The sequence below is a fragment of the Lissotriton helveticus genome, chromosome 2_1 (genome assembly GCF_964261635.1).
Source record: "Lissotriton helveticus chromosome 2_1, aLisHel1.1, whole genome shotgun sequence".
Lineage (NCBI taxonomy): Eukaryota > Metazoa > Chordata > Amphibia > Caudata > Salamandridae > Lissotriton > Lissotriton helveticus.
Genome location: NC_136059.1, coordinates 596,435,582 through 596,460,528, shown reverse-complemented (window position 1 = coordinate 596,460,528; position 24,947 = coordinate 596,435,582). Strand labels below are relative to the sequence as shown.

At 45.2% G+C, this 24,947-nt stretch overlaps 1 protein-coding gene across 1 annotated transcript in view; it reads right to left on the bottom strand.

Annotated features, from left to right (window-relative positions):
• Window positions 1-24,947, bottom strand: part of LOC144818166 (survival motor neuron protein-like) — a 399,426-nt gene that overhangs the window by 318,232 nt on the left and 56,247 nt on the right. The window lies entirely within an intron of this gene.

Genomic DNA, 24,947 nt, shown 5'->3' with positions numbered 1-24,947 from the left:
AATAATGCGTCATTTTAACACGACATTCCTCGTACAGCAGTTATCACAGATTTAGGTTTGGGGACCACGAACATCATTAGCATCACTAAATCGGCTTTGTTTTAGCACACATGCAATAACGGTGAAAAACCTACTCTACAATCCAGAATCAAAGCACACAAGCATGTTACTTTTCTGCACTTTATACATCCTCTGGGGCTTAATTCAGGGTAGTGCACAGAACTTAACAAGCATTTGCAAGGCAAAAGGTCTCGCCTTAGGAAAGTGTGAGCTTTTGGTATTGTAAATGACAATTTTTTTTTAATATGTGTTGGCTTTGAAAATATATAAATTAATAGCATTGTTAATCACAAAGTCAATAGCCAGCACTTTCCTAATGCAGGTTCTATTGGCTATGGCAATGCTTGTTGGTAGCAAGCAAGGACAGTGCTATTGTGGTGCTGAGTGATGCTGTTGTGGTTGGGCTGAGTGATGCTGTTGTGGTTGGGCTGAGTGATGTGGTGGTGTCCCCGAGGGATGTGGTGGTGTCCCAGGGCGATGTGGTGGTGTCCCAGGGCGATGTGGTGGTGTCCCAGGGCGATGTGGTGGTGTCCCAGGGCGATATGGTGGTGTCCCAGGGCGATATGGTGGTGTCCCAGGGCGATATGGTGGTGTCCCAGGGCGATATGGTGGTGTCCCAGGGCGATATGGTGGTGTCCCAGGGCGATATGGTGGTGTCCCAGGGCGATATGGTGGTGTCCCAGGGCGATATGGTGGTGTCCCAGGGCGATATGGTGGTGTCCCAGGGCGATATGGTGGTGTCCCAGGGCGATATGGTGGTGTCCCAGGGCGATATGGTGGTGTCCCAGGGCGATATGGTGGTGTCCCAGGGCGATATGGTGGTGTCCCAGGGCGATATGGTGGTGTCCCAGGGCGATATGGTGGTGTCCCAGGGCGATATGGTGGTGTCCCAGGGCGATATGGTGGTGTCCCAGGGCGATATGGTGGTGTCCCAGAGCGATATGGTGGTGTCCCAGAGCGATATGGTGGTGTCCCAGAGCGATATGGTGGTGTCCCAGAGCGATATGGTGGTGTCCCAGAGCGATATGGTGGTGTCCCAGAGCGATATGGTGGTGTCCCAGAGCGATATGGTGGTGTCCCAGAGCGATATGGTGGTGTTGTGAGGCGTGCGGCAGTGTGAGGCGTGCGGCAGTATGTATGTATGTTTGGATTTATGTAGCGCTTATAACCCAGGGGTCTCTAAGCGCTTTGCCTTGGGAACCCGTCCTGGCTTTTTCCCTGTGAGATAGCCCCTACAGGGCATCCCCAAGGTGAAAGCCAGGCATCCCGCCGCGGGGGGCCGTTGTGGAGATTAAGCAAGCTTAATGCCCAGAGTTGCAGAGTGTGAACCCATGATTAGGTCAGGCACCGAAGCGAGAATTATCGAGTCCGTGGACATTTGAGCTCGAGACCCTGCCGCGTCGGGAATTGAACCCTGGTCCCGGGTCTGACCTCTGCTTCAGGATCTGCCTGCTCTAACCAGTGAGCCACACTTCAGTGTGAGGCGTGCGGCAGTGTGAGGCGTGCGGCAGTGTGAGGCGTGCGGCAGTGTGAGGCGTGCGGCAGTGTGAGGCGTGCGGCAGTGTGAGTAATGCAGCAGTGTGTGGCGTGCACCAGTGTGTGGCGTGCACCAGTGTGTGGCGTGCACCAGTGTGTGGCGTGCACCAGTGTGTGGCGTGCACCAGTGTGTGGCGTGCACCAGTGTGAGGCGTGCACCAGTGTGAGGCGTGCACCAGTGTGAGGCGTGCACCAGTGTGAGGCGTGCAGCAGTGTGAGGCGTGCAGCAGTGTGAGGCGTGCAGCAGTGTGAGGCGTGCAGCAGTGTGAGGCGTGCAGCAGTGTGAGGCGTGCAGCAGTGTGAGGCGTGCAGCAGTGTGAGGCGTGCAGCAGTGTGAGGAGTGCAGCAGTGTGAGGAGTGCAGCAGTGTGAGGAGTGCAGCAGTGTGAGGAGTGCAGCAGTGTGAGGAGTGCAGCAGTGTGAGGAGTGCAGCAGTGTGAGGCGTGCAGCAGTGTGAGGCGTGCAGCAGTGTGTGCCGTGCAGCAGTGTGTGCCGTGCAGCAGTGTGTGCCGTGCAGCAGTGTGAGGCGTGCAGCAGTGTGAGGCGTGCAGCAGTGTGAGGCGTGCAGCAGTGTGAGGCGTGCAGCAGTGTGAGGCGTGCAGCAGTGTGAGGCGTGCAGCAGTGCGAGGCGTGCAGCAGTGCGAGGCGTGCAGCAGTGCGAGGCGTGCAGCAGTGTGTGGCATGAAGAATAATGCGGGCTAACAAATGCGGGTAAGCTAGACTAAAACAAAACCCAAACATCGCCTCAAGCCAAAAGCAAATCTGTTACTGCGGGGGGTGGGGGGAGGGGGCTGTAGCTTAAACTAAATAAAAGTTGACTTTGTACATTATGGGAATGCTTGCATGTTTATTAAAGCCCAGGCCATGGTTGAATAAGCAGCACAGACGTGCCACGTTTATAGGTGGGTTGGTTCTGCATTCCTTTGAAGTCTGATTGGGGGCGCTGGGAGCGGCAGCCTTTGAAATCGGATGCGAGGCACAGACAAATGGTGGTTTGTCACGTGGCTGGTTTGTGCATGCGCATACATCACATGGACTGTGGCTAATCCACCGTTTTGGCAGACTTTTCGGACAGTTTGCTAGAATCTCGACAAACAAGCATTGCTACCTGGCAAAACATACATACACAGAATGCAATAGTTCGACAGAACGATAAGTTACAAGATCCTTCTCTATCACTTTGGACATATAATGGTCCCGTTGTCTCCCGATACAACTGCAATGTCACCCAGCTGAGTGCTGCGCCTGGAGTGCCTGCCCGGGTGGAAACTTAATGAGAGCAATGCCCTTCCTGTGCTGCACGTTCTGATGATGTTTCTTGGAAGGGCTGCCCCTAAACTGCCCTTAAGGGGTAGAAAGCAGGCATTGCACATACTCAATACAGTTTCGTCACTTCCTATGCATGGATAGCTGAACCCTGGGTGTCCTTTCTAGGTATAGTCTATCCAGGCTTATTTGACTCTTTTAGGAGTGCCTGTGTAAGGCTGATGTACTAGCCTAATTTGACCAATTCACTTAGCTCAGTGACTGTAAACACAATATTCCTTTCCTCATTGCAGGTTAGGGTTCCGTGTGCATGGCAAAGTGTTTTAAGAAGGTGTGACGAGCGTGCAGTATTTGAATTTGAATTTAAAAACATTTATTGAGCGCACTTTTACCAAGCGGTTTCATGGCGCTTTTCAGATTACGACCAGCATTGGCAGCAGGAGGCAATTTAGGCAGCGAAGGCTCGGGAAAAGAGAAAAGTTTTAAGGTTTTTCCGGAACTCTACATAGGAAGGTGAAGTGCGGAGTCGCACAGGGAGAGAGTTCCAGAAAGCTGGGGCGAGGACCGCAAATTTTGCTCCACCAGCTTTCTTCTTTCGGAAACGGGGGGTGACCAGAAGCGACATATGGGTGGAACGGAGTTCCCTACTCGGCAGGTAGGACTTGATGGCTGAGCATATAAACTCAGGTGCGGTGCCCATTCTGGCCTGAAAGGTGAGGCAGCCAAGTTTAAAAAGGGCTCGCTCTCTCACAGGCAACCAGTGTAATGCCTGCAGCAAAGGGGTCGCGCGATGAAATTTGGGCAGGCCATGGATCAGGCGAGCAGCCTGATTCTGCACTAGTTGCAGGCGATGGATGGCGTAGGCCGGCGCGCCATTATAGATTACGTTACCATAATCGAGGCGCGAGAGCACCATTGCCATCACGATGACTTTTAGAGCCGGGAGGGAAAAGAAACGGGAAATCTTCCTGATTGTCCTAAGGGAAAAGAAACAAGAAGACACCACTGAACTAACTTGGGAGTGAACAGAAAGTTGTGAGTTGAGAGAAATCCCGAGGGTTTTAACTTTAGGGATCGGGGGTGGGGGGGCACCAAGTGATGGGGGCCAGTGGGAAGGAGACCAGGGACTGCAACCACCTCCGGTCAAGACCAACTCTGTCTTGTCCGGATTGAGTTTGAGGTGGTTGCAGTTCATCCAGTCCTGAATGAATAGCATGACTGTTTGAACATTCTCGGCGGATGAAGGGGAACGGGAAAGGTTGAAAATTAGCTGGAGGTCCTCGGCGTAATTAAACACCGTGACCTCGAGCTGCTGTAGTGCAGTAGTGCCGGGCAGCAGCACAATAAATGGCTGAAAGATTCGTACTCGTTAAGTCTGCAGATGGAGCTCTTACAGAGAGAGAGACATTTAGGGTTTGGATCTTGGATCTGTATGTAGACCCATCCGCTTTGCGGCAATAATTTGCTTGAGACAGGGTTCCCGATCGAGCAGTAGAGGTCTGGCTGTGGGCTTGAGCAATGTGGCTGTGTTTTGGCGTATGATTTTTCCATTGCTTTTAGAATGAGTTAGTTCTTCAATTTGGCCATGTCATATTTTGGAAACCTTGTCCTTGTCTTTTTAGGTCTCGCCTACGCAGTGTGCATGCCCTGCTTATGAGGGGATCTTTTGGAAATCGATCAGCTTTTTGGCCAAAAAAGTGCACGTTGTGCTTTGCTTTCTATTGCAACACGTGCACGTTTAGCGTTTAGCTTGCTGGAGCGAGCTTTGGCAACATCGGTTTGTAATTATCTTGCAAACAGATGGTGCCCCCGCTCGCTCCCGCAAGGGAAACACTGTCTGGCAGGCCGTGTCAGTTTCCTTTCAATCTGAGGCCACGCCGCACGCTCCCTGGAAGCTGTAATACTTTTTTTTTTGTCAGCAAGAATGAAGGCAGAACAGAGGGATCCAGACTCTCTTGTCTTTCCATATGCTTTGTTTAGCACTTTTTTTGTATGATGCTAATAGTGATTCACATATTGGTAGCGATTTGTCCAGGATCACACGGTTCTCAAGGATTAGATATTGCATTTCCCCGTTTCAAAGTCTGTATTCAAGCAGTGCCAGTTGTTGCTGGCATCAATAAAATGGTTTACATGCTGCATTGTTTAACTTTTCACAGTTTTGTCTTAGCAATCGTTACTTGTCTTGTGTTGTTGTTCAGCACTGGTATGGTGATCCAAGCCACATATGTTGGTGAGGCTGTTTGTCTAGTGCAGAAGGCACGGTCATGTTTTCAGTGTGCATAAACAACCCCATGCTGTCAGCGCAGTATTCAGAGCAGAGTCCCATTCTGTTCTTAGTCCTGCGCAGCCAGACATCAGTGGCAGTACACAGTGGTAAGCAGTCATCGTGCTTGTTTAGAGCGCAACACCAATATATAAACCCTTTGTGTTCCGTGCAAAGTACTGAGCAGTAAGTACCATGTACCCATGCTTTGTGAAGAATACAGAATACACAGTGCACAATCCTGCGCAGCTTCTCCACATAACACACTCAGTACCACATAATTACACCACATAATTACACTGTACTAAATACTACACTCCACAAAAAAACAGTCACATAATTACATACCACATAATTACACTATACTCAATGCAACATAAATACACTTCACATAATACCACTCAGTGCCACATGATTTTATGCTACTTAATTATACTCAATGCAACATAAATACACTTCACATAGTATCAATCAGTACCACATAATTACATACCACATAATTACATGCCACATAATTATGCTCTACTCAATACAATATAAATACACTCCACATAACACCAATCAAAACCACATAATTACATAACAATTAAACTCTACTATATGCAACATATACTTCTCATAATACCACTCACTGCCACATTACGGCACACAATTTCACTCTACTCAGTGCGACATAAATACACTCCATATAATACCACTCAGTGTCACATAATAACACTCCACATAATTACACTGTACTCAATGCAACACAAAATACCACTCACTGTCACATAATTACACTATAGTAAATGCAACATACACCCCACATAATACCACTCACTGTCACATAATTACATAACACATAATTACACTCTCCTCAGTGCAACATAAATACACTCCACATTATACCACTCAATGCCACATAATAACACTCCACATAATTACACTCTCAATGCGAAACAAAATACCACTCACTACAACATAATTACAGGTCACATATTTACACTATACTAAATGCAACATACACCCCATATAATACCACTCAATACCAGATAATTACATGCCACATAATTACACTCTACTCAATACAATATATACACTCCACATAACACTCATAACCACATAATTACACCACGTAATATCCTCTACTAAATGCAACATGCACTCCACATAATACCACTTACTACCACATAATTAAATGCAACATAATTACACTCTACCGAATGCAACATAAATACACTCCACATAAAACCAATCAGTGCCACAATAATTACACTCCACATAATTACAGTCTCTGCAATACAACACAAAAACACTGCATAATACAACTCAGTGCCACATAATTAAAGGCTACATAATTATACTGCACTCGGTGCAACATACACTCTGAATAATACCACTCACTGCCACATAATTAAACTCTACTAAATGCAACATAGACCCAGTGGTCAAAGTGGGGGAAAAAGAAGGGGAACTTTGGGCGGAGACTCCGAGGGCGGGAATAACCTGTGGATTGGGTCAGTGGGCGGAGTCAGAGGTGTGGCAGAAAGAGCAAAATATCCCAATTTTTAGTATTTGTTTCCCATTTCACTAACCGGTTACAGCTTATTACGTTATTTAATTTAACCAATGGATACACAAGTTTAAATAAGGTTTACTATGAGTTATTGACATTTATTTATTTTGAAAGTTTTATATAGCGCGAACCAGATCTTTGCAGATATCAGAGCGCTTTACAGAGTATACATAACAGGCCATTAGATATGGCGTACTTGCGGGTAATAAGTGGGGAGGGGTAAGCATAGGAGGGAGCATAGTAAAACAGTTACATCAATAATGCAAGTGGTACAAATAGGTGAAGGCATATACCGCCAGGCAAGTCAACAGCACAAGAAATACAAACAAACAGTGATCGAACAGATAATACTGATCGGTGCAGCGAATTTAGAAACAGCTGTCAATAGCTCAGGTGTATTTGGCCATGAGTATAGCTTTTACTTCTTTCTTAAAGAGTGTGATGGATGATATGAGCCTGGTTTCAGGAGGGAGTGAGTTCCAGATCCTGGGTGCCATTCCTGAGAAGGAGCGTTTGTAAGTTTTTTCCTTCCAGAATCTTCGAGGTTTTAGCAGAAGATTGTTTGAGCCTCTAGTGTTTCGAGCCGCCAGAGATTGTCAGCTTCTGGGTGAGGTATCCGGGTGAACTCAGGTGAACAGCCTTGTGTGTCATTCAGGCGATTTTCAAATGTATTCTGGCTTCAAAAGGCAGCCAGTTCAGGGATTTCAAGTCAGGGGAGATATGCGAGTGTTTTTTTGACCCAGTGATGAGTCTCGCTGCAGCGTTTAGAGAAAGGGGTGCAGTAGTGGTTAGAGGGAGACCGCAGAGAGCGGTGCTGCCGTATTCTATTCGAGGAATGACTAGTGCTTGTACTGCAGTTTGGAAGTCTTTGGCTGGGAGGAAGGGTTTAAGTCTCCTCAGGGTATTGATTTGGTAGTTCGCTCCCTTAGTTGCCTTGCTGATATGTTGCTGCATGTTGAGATTGGTGTCGAGTGTTATGCCTAAAGATTTTGCTGAGTCCACGATGGTGGGTTGGACATTGAGTGCAGTTAGGTGTTTAAGCCACAGTTGAGTGGTAGAGATCTTCGCGGGAGGTGAGATCAGAAGGAATTCTGTTTTCAGGGCATTGAGTTTGAGATGATTATCGGCAAGCCAGGATTGGGTGCTTCTGATCGTTGAGTTCAGGAGTAGAATGTCTTTGGGGGATTGTAATTTGAGATATAGTTGGGTGTCATCGGCGTACATGTGAAAGAGAACATTGGATGCTTGTAACAAGGTGGTGAGAGGTTCCATAACTAGGTTGAACAAAGTTGGGGATAGGGATGATCCTTGGGGGACGCCCAACGATACCGGTATTGGCGAGGACATCAGGTTGTTGCTCTTGAATTTCTGCGACCTGTTGTGAAGGAAGGAAGTGAACCACTTGAGAACAGTTCCAGATAGACCTATTCTTGTGTTTAAAAGTTCGAGTAAATTCTCATGTTTGACAGTGTCGAATGCTGAAGATAGATCAAGAAGGATGAGGAGGCAGGTATCATTTTGATCTAGGATTTGAAGGGCGTCGTCTATTATGTGGGTCATGGCAGTTTCTGTACTGTGTCCTACTCGGAAGCCTGATTGGTGAGGGTTGAGGAGATCAAACCGTTCAATGTGTTTAGACAATTGTAGTTGTGCGCATTTTTCCAGGAGTTTGGCGAGAGTGGGTATATTGGTAATGGGACGGTACTTGTTTAGATCAGATGGATCGGCTGTAGGTTTCTTTAGTAGAGGTGTGACTTGACCAATTTTGAGGGAGTCAGGGATGGTTCCTTGTTGAAGTGAGCTGTTGATAATTTGAGTCCAGAGTGGAAGGAGCAAAGGGGTGAAGTCTTTGACAGCGTTAGCAGGGAGGGGGTCCGTGAGGTGATTGGAAGGTTTCAAGGTGCTGAGCAGTTTGCCAATTTCCTCTTCAGAGTAGGTGTCAAAGGATGACCATGTAGCATTGTTTTTTGGATCATTGGGTGCTATGCAGTGGGGTTTGGAGTAAAGGCTTGAGTCAATGAGGAGATCACTTTTTATGTTGTCAGTTTCACATTAAAATACATTCACAAAGGGGGAAATACATTCACAAAGGGGGATTCTTTCCCAATCACAGAATGTCCCAAATATACTTAATTAGAATCGCAAGCCATTTGTCTCCCAGCCATGGAGTTTCTGTCATCAGCACTTCTCCTATCTTTTTCCACAAGAGCAGTTCAAGCACGAATGGCAAAATATCCTAGTTTGCAAATGTTTTCCACATAATTATGGCTCTGCCATATTTGCCACATAATACATCATCTGCTGCATAATCTGACTATTTTAACTAATAAATTGTTTATAGCTCAAACCGATCAAAAGTTACGAAAAAATGGGACTTGTGCTGCTGTAAAGTGGAAGGCCCTCTGCAAAGGTTGACTGGTCACCTTTCTCACTGCTGCGGTTGTATGTTCTACTGGTACTAATAAGGAAACATCTTTGCAGAGACTGTTAGCATGTGTAAAAATTTTAAAATAATAAAGTATCAGAACATTTACAGCACCACTAATACCAGTGTAGGGTGTCAGAGCACTTTACATCACACATATTACACAGAGACAATCAATCCTATGTGTATAAATCACTGTATAGGAAATGTTACATAAGAAAAAGGACTACGAAGGTGTAGGAGTCAAGACATCCATACTAGTAGGCAGCATAGTTTAATAGTGATTGGTCTGGAGAAACACAAACTCAGAATTTAAAACGTAATACCGTGGTTGGGGGTTCTCTTTAATAATCAGAATTGAATTCTATCCAAATGAACCCTTTTTGCAACGTTAGGATAATCAAAGACTTGGGGAAAAAACAACAACGCTTTAATTTATACCTTCCAGTTTGCATGCAGCTCTTACATGACATTTAATAGCTCACTGTCAGGATTTTAACTTATTAACTGCAAGTAACAATAGGGTCTCTCTGACAAAATCAGTAACCCACTGACCTATTTACATTAGGTGCACTTTGTGATCTGAATGGCACATGTTCTTAGCAGCAGGCACATTAACCCTCTGTGCTTCCTTTCCATGTGTCAAAACTTACACTAGACAAAACTCCATCTCTCTCTGCTAACATTAATCACTGGAGTTAATATGACATTTTTATTGTTGCCAAAAATTGTTGGAGGCAGGAAGGAGGCAGCAAGTACTTTTAAAACCATATTATGCTTGCAAATACGACGCCCCCTGGCGGAAGTCAGCGCCTGGTGCGGTCGCACTGCCCTAGAGCCACTCTGCTCAAGGGTCCTGAGACTTTAGTGACATAGTCACTGTCATTGTGGGTGTGCTGCTTCATAGGCCTGCCTGCAAGACTGGAGGTGAACTTCAGAATGAATTGTGGTGGACAGGCCTTCAAGGTTAACCTATATTTGCCACTCCTAGGGTCCACTTGCTGGTGCACAGACACCAGAGCTTTTAAGATCTTGCGGGCCTTCTAAGGGATAGTATGGTAATGTGCTCCCTCGGGGGAGAGGTCTTGTGGACAGGTCATGAAGGCTGAACCTGGTTCTCCAGTTCCAAATTCAGCATTCTGACCATAGTGCCAAATCCTCCCCCCCCCCAATTGAACACCATACTGCCCCACTGAGAGAAACTTGCACTGCACTGACCCGCTATAAACACCTGGATGTGACAATTCAAATTATGTACTAGATAAGTGCAATATGCAGCCTAAAAAAAAAATGAACAACAATCTGGAAAAGGCAAACACTCATAGGGAATGCAAGATTATGTAAAGCATGTGAAATGTAAGCAGGAACAACATGGTTACCCTTTTCCTTTTACACTCATTCAGAAATTAGTGAGTGATTTTGCCTGAAAAGTTAAGGCCATGGCTACATTGCCCAGAAGGGACCCGTTTTAATGCCCACTGCTTATATCCTTACACAACGTAGACAATATGGTTTAAAAAGGCCACATTCGTGAACGTACAGTCGATGTACACATTTTGTTTTTCAATTCACCGATCAAGCGGGTATTTCAGTACCTCCAGGCATTGTGCACTTTCCCACCCAGGGAAAACAATGTTGTTCAATGAGAGACGAGAAAACAAAAGTAGTGCTTCACTGCCAAACACTTTAAAGTGGTGCTAATGTGTTTAGGTGTGAATAAATCAATCTGGCCACCTTTGAGCCACTCCGTTTTGCTTTAGTTATTTTTCATATTTTGAATGCTTTATTTCTCTCCACCCAGAGGCTGCACTTAGAAATTTAAAAAAGTCAGAAAAAGACATTTCCAGCAAACGTTTTTTCTTTTTGGATCCATTTCACAGGGGAGCAAATGAACGAAAGAGGAGAGAACCGTTTCTTGAAGTCTCGGTTTACATTAAAAGAGGAGGAGCGAGACAGAATAGGAGGGAAGTGGGAGAACACAGAGGGGGGGGGGGCAACTGCCAGCCGCAGCAGAACTGGACACTGTCCTTGTCTTCTCTGGTCACGAAAGAAAAGACAGAGTCCTTTTCCTTCTCTGCCGTTCCTCCGGTCCTCAAAAGCTGAGCGTTAACTATCGGCCCTGGTGATTTCTGCAGTCCGCATGTTTAAAAGAAAATAGTATGAGAACAGAATCTATTAAATTTAGGAAGTAGGGGCACGCCGTGCCCTGCCGATCCCGCCCACTTTGACCACTGCATACACCCCACAAAATACCACTCAGTAACACATCATGGAGTGGAGAAGTGTGGCTCACTGGTTAGAGGAGGCAGACCCTGAAGCAGAGGTCAGACCCGGGACCAGGGTTCAATTCCCAACGCGGCAGGGTCTTGAGCCCAAATATCCACGGACTCGATAATTCTCGTTTCGGTGCCTACTCGAATCACGGGTTCACACTCTGCAGCTCTGGGCATTAGCCTGCTTAATCTCCACTACGGCCCCCCCACGGCGGGATGCCTGGCTTTCACCTTGGGGAAGCCAGGACGGGTTCCCAAGGCAAGCGCCGAGATGCCTACGGGTAATCGAGCGCAATATAAGAACGCATAATAATAATAATAATAATAATAATAATCATTACATGCCACATAATTACACTCTACTCAATACAACATAAATACAATCCACAGAATATCAGTCAGTGCCACTAATTAACACGCCACAGATTTAGACTAGACTCAATGCAATATAAATACACTACACATAACACGCACTACCATATAATTACACACTACGTAATTACACTATATTCAATGCAACATAAATACACTCCACATAATACCACTAAGTACCACATCTAACACTTTTCATTATAACTTTTCAACATAATACACAGTCACAGTACTTAACAACGTAGACAAAACTTCAGGATAAACACAAAGTCCCAAAAGCGAGACCTATTAGCTATGCCAATGCTTGTTTTTTTAAGTTGTTTTAAGTGCTGCGTGCGAGAGTTGCTGCTCGCTCAGCTCTCACTAGTCTATTTGAAGAGTGCTAAGTGATTTTAAAGGTAGTGTGACCAGGGGTCCATCTCCGATTTAAAGACATGCTGGAGAAATGTTCTTTGTGACTGCTGTCTGTAATAACTTGACCCACGTCGAGGTTGAGTTATTTAGAGATATTATTGCCTGGAGCAGACTGTTTGGTATACCCCATTCATAGGTTATTCCTATCTACTGACTCCAATGCAGCAGAGTAGACAACAAAACACACGTAGGGGGGGGGGGGGCTGCTTCAGGCTAGTGGCTTGGTGTATAAAATGAGAGAGTGCCAATATAATGTCCCTTGTTGTTAAGGTATTTGCCCTGAAGTGGATTCGGTCCCTCTACCTCCACCCGTTGGGGTCGTCGTTCCACCACTGTTGAATCTTCACCAGACTCCCAAGTGTTCCACGGAGGGCCACCTGTTCCGGGTCTACGCCTCGCTCCCCCGGTGAGCACCGTCTGGACCGCCCACGCGCACCGGTGGGAAGCCCCTCTCACCTGCGAACGGGTTGGGCTCAGGTCTTTCTGCAGTTTTCAGCCCCTCTCGGAGAGCAGCAAGGAAGTCTGGCCCCTCTCCTTCGTCCAACGTGGGGCAATTCTCTAAGACCTAGCCCTAGGATGCTATTTGTTTCAGGAAGCGGGTTCAGTCCCTTCGCCACCTCGGCCCATCCGGTGGCAGTGTCGTCAGTCCAGGCCCGGTTCTAGCAGGTGGGCCGTGTGGGCCAGGCCCACCCAAAGATGAGCCTGGCCCACCCAAAGATGAGCCTGGCCACCCAAACATGAGCCTTGGCCTTCACAGGGCAAAGATAAAATGCCATCAGATAATAAATCAGGTCTACGCCCCAAATCTGTTTGGACACCCTTGAGCTCAATGGTGAACAAAAATGTAGAGATCTTTGAAAGAGTAATTACAAGGGGTTTAGAGGAGATATTAGATCAAAAAATTTGGGTAAAGAACAATTTGACATTGGGAGAAAAAAAGGCCCTTAAAAATCTGGAAGATGATGATACAATCACCATCAAGCAAGGAGATAAAGGTGGGAGTATAGTCGTATTAGAAACATCTGACTATGAGAGGAGAATGAACCTTCTTCTTGATAACCCCAACCATTATGTAAAATCAAACATGCAAGAATGGCAAGATCTAGAGAAACTCATTAAAAACCTACTCCTCCTCGCCAAGGAGGATGGAGTAATCAACCGAGAAGAATTTGACTTTCTAAATAACGAAACACCCACCATCCCAGCAATTTACGGTTTGCCAAAGGTTCATAAAGATATCAATGATCCACCTATGCGACCGATAGTTTCTAGCCTTAACTCATTGACTGAACCCCTTAGCAAATATGTGGATAAGTTCATCCAACCACTAGTCACTGAACAACCGGCCTATATAAAAGACACCACCGACATGATAAGTAAAGTGGAGGGCACTGAGTTTAATCCCCTAACACAGTGGTTGGTCACTCTTGACATCGAAGCGCTATACACAAACATCCCTCAAAATGACACAATCAAAGTGATTAAAAAGAGGTTAACAAAGGAAGGGGAAGACCTGACGGAACACTCCACATTTATGATAGATTGCCTGGAACTGATCCTTAAAAACAATATCTTTCTTTTCAAAGAAACCATGTACAGACAAACAAAAGGGACCAGCATGGGAGCCACCTGTGCCCCAAGCCTGGCATGCTTGTACGTGGCAGATTTTGAACAGAAGCATATATTTAACACACTAGCACCTTTCTATGAGAATATATCAAAATGGTCCCGATTTATAGATGATATTTTTTTCATCTGGCAAGGCAATGAAGAAGATCTAATTGAATTCATCACTTGGCTTAACCTAGGGGATGAAAATTTGAAATTTACTTCCTCGTACAGCAATGAGGAATGTGACTTCCTGGACATTAAAATCAAAAACGTAGAGGGTGTTTTGGCAGTGGAGTTATACACCAAACCTTCTGATCGTAACACCATGCTCCATTTCAATAGCCACCACCCAGCGGCCCAAAAAAATAATATACCTTTTGGCCAATTCTTAAGAGTACGTAGGAACTGTACCTCAAAAAAAGAGTATGACAAACATGCAGACAACCTGTTCAAAAAACTTCTAGAGAGAGGGTATCCAAAAACCATGGTCAAAAAGGCCTACAAACGGGCGAAATACTATAACAGAGACAGTCTCTTTGAACCTAAAATCAGACAGGAAAATGAGGTAAAACCCATTGTGTTTGTGACCAACTTCTCATGCATAACAAACAAACTGAAAAATTGCATCAACAGTAATTGGAAACTGTTGAATGAGCCAGGAGAAATACCCATGTCCAAACCTATTTTTGCCTTCAGAAGGAATAGAACAGTAAGAAATAGTTTGGTCCAAACCTATCCAAGAAAAAAAACAACAGGAACTTGATCAGAACTATAGATGGATCAACACCCACGGGCAATTTTGCCTGCGGTAATTGCTCAAACTGTGCTTTAATATCACCAGGGCCGAATATAATTTATGACAATATAACACACAGTCACAAAGCTCTCTTTAACTGCAGAACTCAAAATGTCATATACATGATCAAATGCCCATGTGAGAAGGCATATATAGGTGAGACACAAAGAGAGGTGAGAGTCAGAATTAACAAACACAAGTCAGCAATCCGTACCAGGAGGACAACAGCACCATTGGTAACACACTGGTTGGAAAAGAGTCACAAAATTGAAGATCTGAGATGGTGTGTTTTAGAAGCTATCAATATTAACAAAAGAGGAGGAGATCTAACTAGGAAACGCAAATTGAGGGAACAGTACTATATGTCCAAATTTCACACTTACAAAACGGGACTGAATAATAGAGAAGAGTGGGAGAGAATCCTTTAATAATAAACATTGAATAAGAAGTGAGATTACGAGTCATTTAGCAAATACTGGAAATAGGTGTAGAAAAAGGTTTATGAGCAGTAATATATAATATGTATGAGTGCCCGTCAACTCTGTTAAGGTCACAATAGAAGATATTCATGAATATTCTCACTCTCATTGAACCAACCAGGGGGGGTGGCTAAACGGAATAGTAGATTAAAATTAGTTTTACTCGATAACTAGCCTTCTCCACTCTAAATTGAGGGCATGGAAGGCATAATTAAATAGGCTTTGAATAAGATTAAGGTTCCACGCTTAGTATTACCCCCTTCTTATACTAACTAAAGATATCGGACATTTGGGGTAAAGATATTTATAAAATAAAATTTTGAGTATAAATTTCAACAATATGACACATACTTGAAGGCATAATCGGGGTTTAATAAAAATTTCAGAATACAACCTCGATCATCTTGTGGGGTTCTGAATAGTAATATAAATATTAAAAAACCCCACTAAGGATGTAGGATAACATAAGGACTGACCCTCGTCCTTCGTTCCCACTTCAAAATGGCGGCCGTAAATAGACGGCGATTGTTTACACATTTAACTATATATAACTAAAACATGTGTATACAAAATAACCCAATTCGAATAGGTCTATATGAGCCTTACAAACATTGGGAATGGTAGCTAAGAAACAGCCACTGTAGAGTAGGGATGAGAATACGATAAATGTTTTTCGTTACTTATTCCCCGTTTCAAGATGGCGGCCGCTTTTAGAATCGGCCGAAATACATCGTGTTCCGGTAAAGAATTAACTGATGCTAAACCTGGCTTACTAAAACAGAGGTGCTTAATAAAATAAACAAAAAAATTGTCCAAATACAGATAATGAGAAATGATAGCAGGCTTCCTAATTAATTTGAGTTATTTTTACGGCATAACGAACAGGGATAATAAGAGCAGGTCTTTAGAAAACACATTTCAACAGGATCACTAAGAAATAGACAAAAAACAGTACAGGAACCCATAAGTCTGTAACAAACGACTTGAGGATGTGAAGTACATGAATAAAAACACACTACAAGATGGCGACGGATTTGCTCTATCCATCCCTAAGCACACTCTAATCATCAACAACACCAAACAGGTGTTAAAAATCTACCAATTAAGGAGAGTATAAATACCAAACACAGATTAAGAGCTAGTCATTCGAAACCAACCTTGGGAGGAGGAGGACGCCACGCAGATCAGCTACCAGCTATAAGTAAGTAAGAGAAGGGTGTCTCCACCAAAAACTTTAACAGCAACTACAGATAGAAACTAGCTCTAATATAGAATAAGTAGTGAATTCTATACTCTATTATTTTCTCTAGAGTGAACAGCTAATTTTAAAAAAAGCTTAAAGAAAGTGACCCTTGATTCCATGATGAATACATGCAAGAGTTAACCGCTTAAAAGATTCCTGTCTACACAGAGGTAAGGAAACCATGACTTAATATCAGCCCTTAGAGTGAGGCTAGTAAAAACAAATCATATATAAATTAAAAACCAACCAGCAATATCATTTGCCCTGCAGTGAAAGTGGTGGACGGAATAGCATAAGGTAGCTCCCAGAGGCGTCCCCCCTACTACTACAACGATCAAGGAAATGGGATCGGTAAGCTTGAGAATAAGATATCTTTTTAAATATTTTTTAATAATTTTTAAATAACTCTTTGAAAAACCAGAGATGCGGGTGAGGGACAATCACGTGCAACACAAAAGTGAATCTTCACCTTAGAGAAATTATAACTTAACTGTGATGATTTTTAACCTGGCTAATTTGAAATAGCAAAACCGATTAGAGATGGCGAGAATGTTAGATAAATAAAAATAATAAATCTCTGACAAAATCGGAATGTATGTAATTTACTAAACAAAGAGACCATCTTTATAATATAAATGTATCCTTGCAATAGGATTGAAGTTGGTCCATTTTCTTCAAAACCCGAGGAAAGTTTTTCAACACATCACAGAAACAAGGTAGAGTTACACATGACTTCTCCTCGTAAATACAACACTCCCTGAATAAATAGAGCTAATTTAAAACTAGACATACCTTTCCTATAGTAGTAAAGAATGAAAGCAACATGAGCAGAGGGATACGTGCTCAGAAATACCTATAACAACGAAACCAGAAAAGACTAAACCTGGGTAAGTTAAAGACAACGATGGGCTGTAAAGAATAATATTGAATATAATGGCCTAGAATAATAACAATAATATATAAAAAAATCTTTGTGGCACGAAAAGCTAATAGTTTGCCTATTCATGTCAAGAAAATAAAACCAAGACATGAACACTAGACTAGTGATGACAATAATCCACTATACTCACGCTAAAGATATGAGAATATAGTAACATACGATCTGGGGTTGCAAAGTGTTCAGGGTTACCAAATAGAGGGAAAACAGTTTAAACATGCGATATAAATCTAAGTGCAACTGTGAAAAAATCTGGACCTAATGATATGTATTATATGTTTTCTAGAAAATATTAAGCTGTGAACGAGTCCTTGAAGAAGGTGCAGAATAGAAAAAAAGCACTGAAACGCCGCGTCGACAATTTCGTTCTTGTAACAATTTTTTGTTTTATGAATATGATTATGTAATGTTTATGTTTAAGTACCAAATTAGTGAAGTTTTAAATGTTTTTTAATTATTCCTTGAATAACCTTTTTTAAATGTGTGAATAAAATTGTGTATATGATTTGTACACACTACTACCTAAGACTACTTATTCTAATAAATGTATGAAAATGTTTTAACTAACAAGTATGCCTCATGGTTTTAATGATATGGTCCATACATATTGAGTTGTAAATTTGGTAATCAGCGTAACACTGCAACCCATTCCTTTATTGCAAATCATCCCCCAGTTGGGATCTTAAGCATTATTTACTCCCAGGAGAAGGAACCCTCTTTTTGTTAACTTCACAGTGAATCTGCCACCGATGTACAACAACTGGTGATATATGATCCAGCTGGAGAGCAATCATTTCGATGTTGGTAGTTTTTTAAATGCAGATAAACTGAATTTTATGTGGCTAGCTCAGTGGGTTACTGCCTTTGTGACAGATATCTGTGTGTTACTCACAGTTTAGAAGTTGCAATCCTAAGATTGAACAGTGACCTAGGAACTGTCATCAAAGAGCTGCATACACACTTGGCTTTTTTTGTGATGTGATATAGTTAGAACTTCTCCGGTCTTTCATTATTCAAATGCTGCTAAAAAGAGTTTGTTTAGGCAGTTATACATTTTTATCAGTAATGCCAACACCCGAACCACTGGAGTACTCTTTAAATCCGGAGTTTGTGCTTCTCCAGACCAAACCTTCTTAAAATATACTGCCCACTAGTATGGATGACATGTGATTCCTACACCTTGTAATCCTCATTGCCTTATGTGACATTCCCTGTAGACGGATTTATTGTCTCTGTATAATGTGTGCGTGATGTAAAGTACTGTGACACCCTGCACGGATATGAGTAGCCTTATACAACAAATGAAATGCATCAGAGAGGGACAACGGAGAGATGAGGAGCACTGGAGGAGGGCGGCAGTGAGGTAATCCGAGGAGGAGGCCGAGAGGGGCTATGGAGAGATGAGGGGAACTAGTGGAGGGTGGCAGTGAGGGAATCTGAGGAGCAGATCATGGGGTAGAGGAGCTAAGGAGAGATGAGGGGCACTGATGGAGGGTGGCAGTGAGGGAATCCGAGGAGGTCATGTCATGGGGTGGGGGAAGTGATGGAGAGATGAGGGATACTGGTGAAGGGTGGTAGTGAGGGAATCTGAGGAGGAGGTCATGGGGGGGCTACGGAGAGATGAAGGGCACTGTTGGAGGGTGGTAGTGAAGGATTCTGAGGAGGAGGTCATGAGGGGGAGGGGCTACGGAGAGATGATGGGCACGGTTGGAGGGTGGTAGTAAAGGTATCTACGGAGAAAGAGGTAATTGGTGGGGTGCTAAAAAAAACTTTGGCGCCAGCGCTAAAGGCAGCCCTGTCATGGCCTTTCTGTTTTTGGTTATTTAATTACCAGTCGGGTCATTAGGGCATCTGTGGAACATACTTTAGAGTACATTCTAATTACATTTACTGCTATATTCAATGTTTCCCATTTGAAGGTGATTTTACTAATGTTTTTTTCTGGAAAGAATGAAAGTGGAACCGGTTGGTGGCTGATATGGGGCTGGAGCCCAAGGACAGCTATGAGATAAGGTGCACTGGAGAGGGGTGGTAGAAAAGTGGATAATCAGGCCTGGAAGGGAGTGCGCTGCAGAGTCCGCGCTCAGTTCGAGGTAGTAATGAAGAGGGATTCTCCTGGAAGGTTCACACACAGGGAGCCCGAGTAGTGTCACTTGCATTATACTCCCACCTCAGAAACCTTCTCTTTCCATCAAAGGGACATTAAATGGAAAAAAACAATTTTTGAGAGTGAGAACATTTAGAAAGAGATTTGGAAAAGAGTGTTTTTTACTGGGCCTTGTAAGACTAAGGAGAGGTAAAGGAGGGCCCTGAAGCAGCCCTGGCTAGACATAAGAGACAAATTGGGCCTGCAGTGGCTCACCCGAATAAAAATTCCTAGAGCCGGGCCTGGTCGTCACACTCCTATCGATGAGCCTTCTCAGGACCTCAGCTGCATCCCTCTCGCTGGTACAGGCAATGCCGCAAAGAGGTCCCGGGGCAGGCAATGGAGCCTGACCCCGTGTCTCCCAGGGCACTGCACTGCGGATTCTTAATCTTCCGGCCCTCCCGGAGTGCAGCGCGGAGCTCCGGCATCGTCTCCTTCGCCCGACGTGGGGCAGGTCTCACAGGACCCAGCCCCGAGGCACTGTTTGCTCTTGGGAGTGAGTTTGATTCTTCAATTACTTCGTCCCATCAAGTGCTTGGGTCGGCACACCTCCGATGGGCCCCCTCTGGGCCTCTAAATATTTTGCCCAGGGTCGCCCTCCTCAGATCTCGGCTCTCCACAGGCAGACGCAGCTCACTCCACCCCCTCTCACCTGCGCACTGGCTCGGCCCAGGTCTTCGCACCATCGCCAGCTGCACTCAGGTCACTATGCTAATCTTGAAGTGGTACTCGGCAGGTCTACCATTCCCAGCGCGTCAGGAAGGGGGGCAGGGAGGCAGAGTTTCGTCCTCTTCGCTCAACGTGGAGCGGTTATCCTCGGCTAGATTTTCACTGTTGCCAGTTTGGGGAGCCGCGTATCGCACCCCATATTTTCTCCCTCCCTCCTTTTCCTTGGCATCTAAAAGGTGTAGACCAGGTAAAGGATGCCCGTTGGCTTGATGGACCGGGGCGCATCACTTCTATGCAGCAGCTGGCGGTTAGAAGGACAGGATATCGCTGAGGATCTGGTTCGGGCTGCAAGAGCTCCGGCAGATGCTGCTAGTCGGCCATGTTGCTGGCCACGCCCCTTCAATTACATTTTTAGGTCTCGCGACCTATCAATGCGCGCAAGCGCATTGAGCGGAGCGAGAATTCAAGTGCTCGAAATCCTAGTGAAACCAAGGGCTTCTTGCGCTGTGGTTTTCATTAAGTTCACGTGAATCACGTGAGCAAACAAGCACGCGCATCAGCCTCCCTCCCTTCTAATTGCTTTTTTTTTTTTTAACGGCCGCACAGCACATCAAAGGGCTTCGCCCAGCGTGCGCTGTGCGGTTTCTCCTCCCCTAATTATTCATGGCTGGCCGGCCACGGCTTCTCCTCCCCTAATTATTCATGGCTGGCCGGTGGCCGGCCGTACTTTCAGTTTCCCGGCCGCTCTTGTTACATGAGGAAACATTCCCTATGCAATCAATGTCTCTTACGAACATTAGCTGTATCTACAAAATTAAACAAGTTTCACGCATCTGAGATGGAGCATGTAAGTAAGTGTTCACCTCCAATGCTTACGTATATGTTCGTTCTATTAAACAAGTCATTAAACAACCCCTTGCAGGTCGCTCTCCTTCCCCCTGCTATCTCAGACTCTCCTGATTTCATTCTGCCCTCTCCTCACAGCTCGCTCTCCTTCCCCTCCTATCTTAGTCTCCCCTGGTCCTGGGGCAGCCCCTCTCCCCTGCCTTTGGAATTTCATTCTTGTTTACTTTGGACGCCGTCTCCTTGCACCAGATCACTCCGTGACATCCCAATTGTTCGCACTATATTGCTACGGAAATTTCAGTCTACATTGCTTTTCTCACTATCTGCTGACTCCACTATTGCTCTCATGTTTATACAGTCGGACTCAATCTTAGTTTACAATTAAAGAACGAAGCTTGCTCCACCCACTGGGACTTTCAAACCACAGCCTTCACAACGCACGGCATGAGGTATAATGTGTTAAAGCGTACACAGCTAGTCTCCAAAGACGTTGTTTGCTCCTAATAACTTAAGTCAGCTTTACTTGAGCGCTGACACTTGCCTTTACAATACTGGTTCCCCAGCCGCCTCATCTGTTCCATTAATTCCTGTCCTGTTCCCTTCTACACTCCCACCATCTTTCCCACCGCAGTTAATTCCTTCCCTATCCTCAGTCCCGGACTATCCTATTTCCTCCTCCTTTATTTCCTCTACTGGTCATTCCTTTTGTTCTCTCGTTCCTCTGTTCCGCCGCTGTTCTCTCTTTCCGTTCTGTTCCCTCCTTGCCTGTCCTGTTCTATCTTGCATCTTTCGTCCATTGCTCTATCTTCTGTTTCTCTCTAGTCTCTCTTGATTCCTCATGCCTTCTGTCCTCCCTCCTTGGCTCTAACATTCCCTCATTTGCTCTCTCCTGTGCCCCCCATTCCCTTTATGCATGTCCTGGTCTCTCTTTTCGTCTCACATTCTCCCGTTTTCACTCTCTCATACCCCTTTCCCATCAACAGTTTCTTCCTTCTCCTTCGTCTCCCTCTTCTTTCTCATGTTCCCTGTCATGTTCCCTCCTTCAAAACCTGCTGCCTCTCGGTGCTTCGAAGTGTCATTTTGTCGGTATAAGCGCTATTCCTCCCATGAGGGGAGAGGATCTGGCGTAACAAACAGAGCTGCCGACTTTTTAGTTGGAGCAGCAGGTTCGAGTCTCGGCGGCTGCTCAACATACTGTGATTCTGGGAAAATCACTTCATGTCCCCGTGCCTACCAACAATGAATATGCCCTTGTGTAATATAATTAGTGCTAATGTAAAGCGCTTCAATACATTAGGGTCGAGTTTGCGCTATCTAAAACTACAGAAAACAAGCATTGGCATAGCCAATAGGTCTCACCTTTAGGACCTTATAAGTGTTTAGCCATGCAACAGTTAATGTTGTTGCACCAAGGATATTGTGCTGCATAAATACTTATAAGATCCCAAAGGCGAGACCTATTGGCTATGCCAATGCTTGTTTAGCCTTCTGGGCATAGTTTGAGTCCGGCAGATTCATACAGATACATCAGAAACAGTTTGCATATTAAGGAATATATATGTGTAAACACTCTTTGTCCACTTGTTCACGTTTAGCTGCCCAAGCCAGATGTTTATGTTTGTTTAGTGACTGTAGTGGGGTCGTTTCCGGCCAGAATGGATAGCGCCACTAGCAGGGCCGGCGCTAGGCATGGGCAGTGTGGGCAGCTGCCCAGGGCCCCCCGCCCAGCCGACCAACAAGGGGCCCGCATTTCTAAAGCTCCTGCCTTGGGCCTCACAACTGTGATGTAGAGCTGCGCGGCCCAAGGCCTCGCCTCGCAATCATGTGCGTGCACCTCTGAAAATATTAAGTGCAAGGACGCACTTCCCTGGGCCTCGCCACACTGCCATGACTGCGTGGGAGGCACTAGGAAAGGGGCCTGGGGGGCTTCGCAGCTTTACATCATAAGTAGGATGCTCAGGGAACAAAGGGGCTCTCCCAGGCTAATCACTTCCTTTGATTGGGGATCCAGTGTCACTGCTGCCCACACAAAGGCACTGCAGGACACCCCAAATCCCACCCTTTTAACCCTTCAAATGACAAGCACCTCTCTTTCAGCCCTTGATGAGCTGTCAAAGAGGTGCTTGTGGACGGCAACAGGGACGCAGTGCAGCACACGAGGGGTCCCGCGCAAGGCAACTTCAGTGGAGCCTTAAACTCCGAAAATGCAAACAGCCTTAAATGAGTGCATGAAACCTATTCCAGGGACCTGTACTGAGGGTATGCCCTGTAAGGTTATTTCAAATGGCTGTCACAAGGTTAAATCACTAAAAGAGGAACAAGGAGATTATTATTTGCCCAGGTACAAACAGTTTATTAAATTAGTAGAGCCAGGACTGTGACACACTCCTACTTGTTGTAAAGGCAATGCACAGGCCCACTGTAATTATGCAGCAGAGGACAGCCAAATTGTGCAGGAAGGTTCACTAAATTATGTGGTAAAAAATGTATGCAGTGTAATGCAGTATATTTGATCACAGTATTACTTAATTCTTCTCTCATGTTACGCTTGTTAACACTGTTGGTGCATAGCCTGCCGTCATTCGTATCAATTCAACACCCAAACATAGTAATAAGAAAACAATAGGTGACCAGTGAACCTTTGAATTGGGCCTTTCATTGCATGGCAACATGTTGCTGGGTTTTTAGTAACTTTTGAACCGTAGAGCAAGAAACATTTTTTAGGGATTAAATCTGGAGATTATGGAGCAGATGATGGATTATGTGGCAAATGTGGCAATTCCATAATTATCGGAAAAACTACCCTGGCCGCACAATTGCATAGTTTTAGTGGCCCTGGCTATACATTTACCACTATATTGCATTTTGGCGAATATACCATGCGACTGGGCACTTCTCTCCCAGATAATATTTAAGGCCTGATTGCGACTTTGGCTGTCCTCCTGTGGAGCGCCACATAAGTGCTCCATGGTAGGACCGCCAAAGCCGCCCCCACATTGCCCGCCGGATTAAGACTAATTCTTGGCAGGCGGATGTGCTGCAGCAGTGTCTTAGAAAGGCATCGCCATGGGACTGCCGCTGTACGTTCCTGCACGGTAAGGAATGCACCATGTCATGAATTCCGTACTGTGCAGGAACTGGGGGTGCAAAAATACAGGGCAGCAGAACATGTGCCCCTCCCGCACGCACCCCCATGCACAGAGGCACAAGGTGGCCCTGTTAGGGTCCCGTTTGTTGCCTCACCACAACTCTTTTTATGGCAGACTCACCGCAATGAAACGGATAGCGGTGAGGCAACTCATAATATGCTCACTGGTCCTCCTATGGATCGCCACACCAGTGCTCCATGGGAGGACTGCCAAAGCCATTCCCACACCACCCCCCCCGGATTACAACTGTACTCCTTGATGGGCGGCTGTGCTGCAGCGGTGCCTCGCTAAGGCAGGAGAGCCTTAGAAAGGACTGCCATGAAACTGCAGCAGTATGTTCCTGCAGAGGAAAGAATGCACCATCTCATGCATTCCTTCCCGTGCAGGAACTGAAGGTGCAAAAATACAGGGGGGCTCAACATGGATCCCCTCTGCACTCACCCCATGCACAGAGGCGCAAGGGGGCCCTCATATGGCCCCCATAGTTGCCTCTCCAGCACCGTTTTCATGGCAGTCTCACCGCCATGAAAAGGATGGCAGTAGGGCAAATCGTAATATGCTCGGCGGTGCTGCAGCATATTGCAGCTTTTGACTGGTTGCAGCTGTACTGTGGCAGTCCAACTGCCAAAGTCATAATACGGCGGGTAGACTGCTGTAGTCATAATCAGGACCGTAGTCCATGTTGTAATCATACGCTTTCTAGCAGTTTTTAAATGGAATCTAAATACTCCCAACATTGCCCAAAAAAGCAGCACAACAATAAGTTAAGAAAAGTGATTGCCCAAGAACACACAATTTGTTCAGGTGGGAGGCCGAGGTTAAAAACTGTGGCTCCTCGTTCCACATTTACAGCTAGTCCACTGGCCAAGGGGGTGCCCTTCGCAGGGAAATGTCATTCTAGTTAT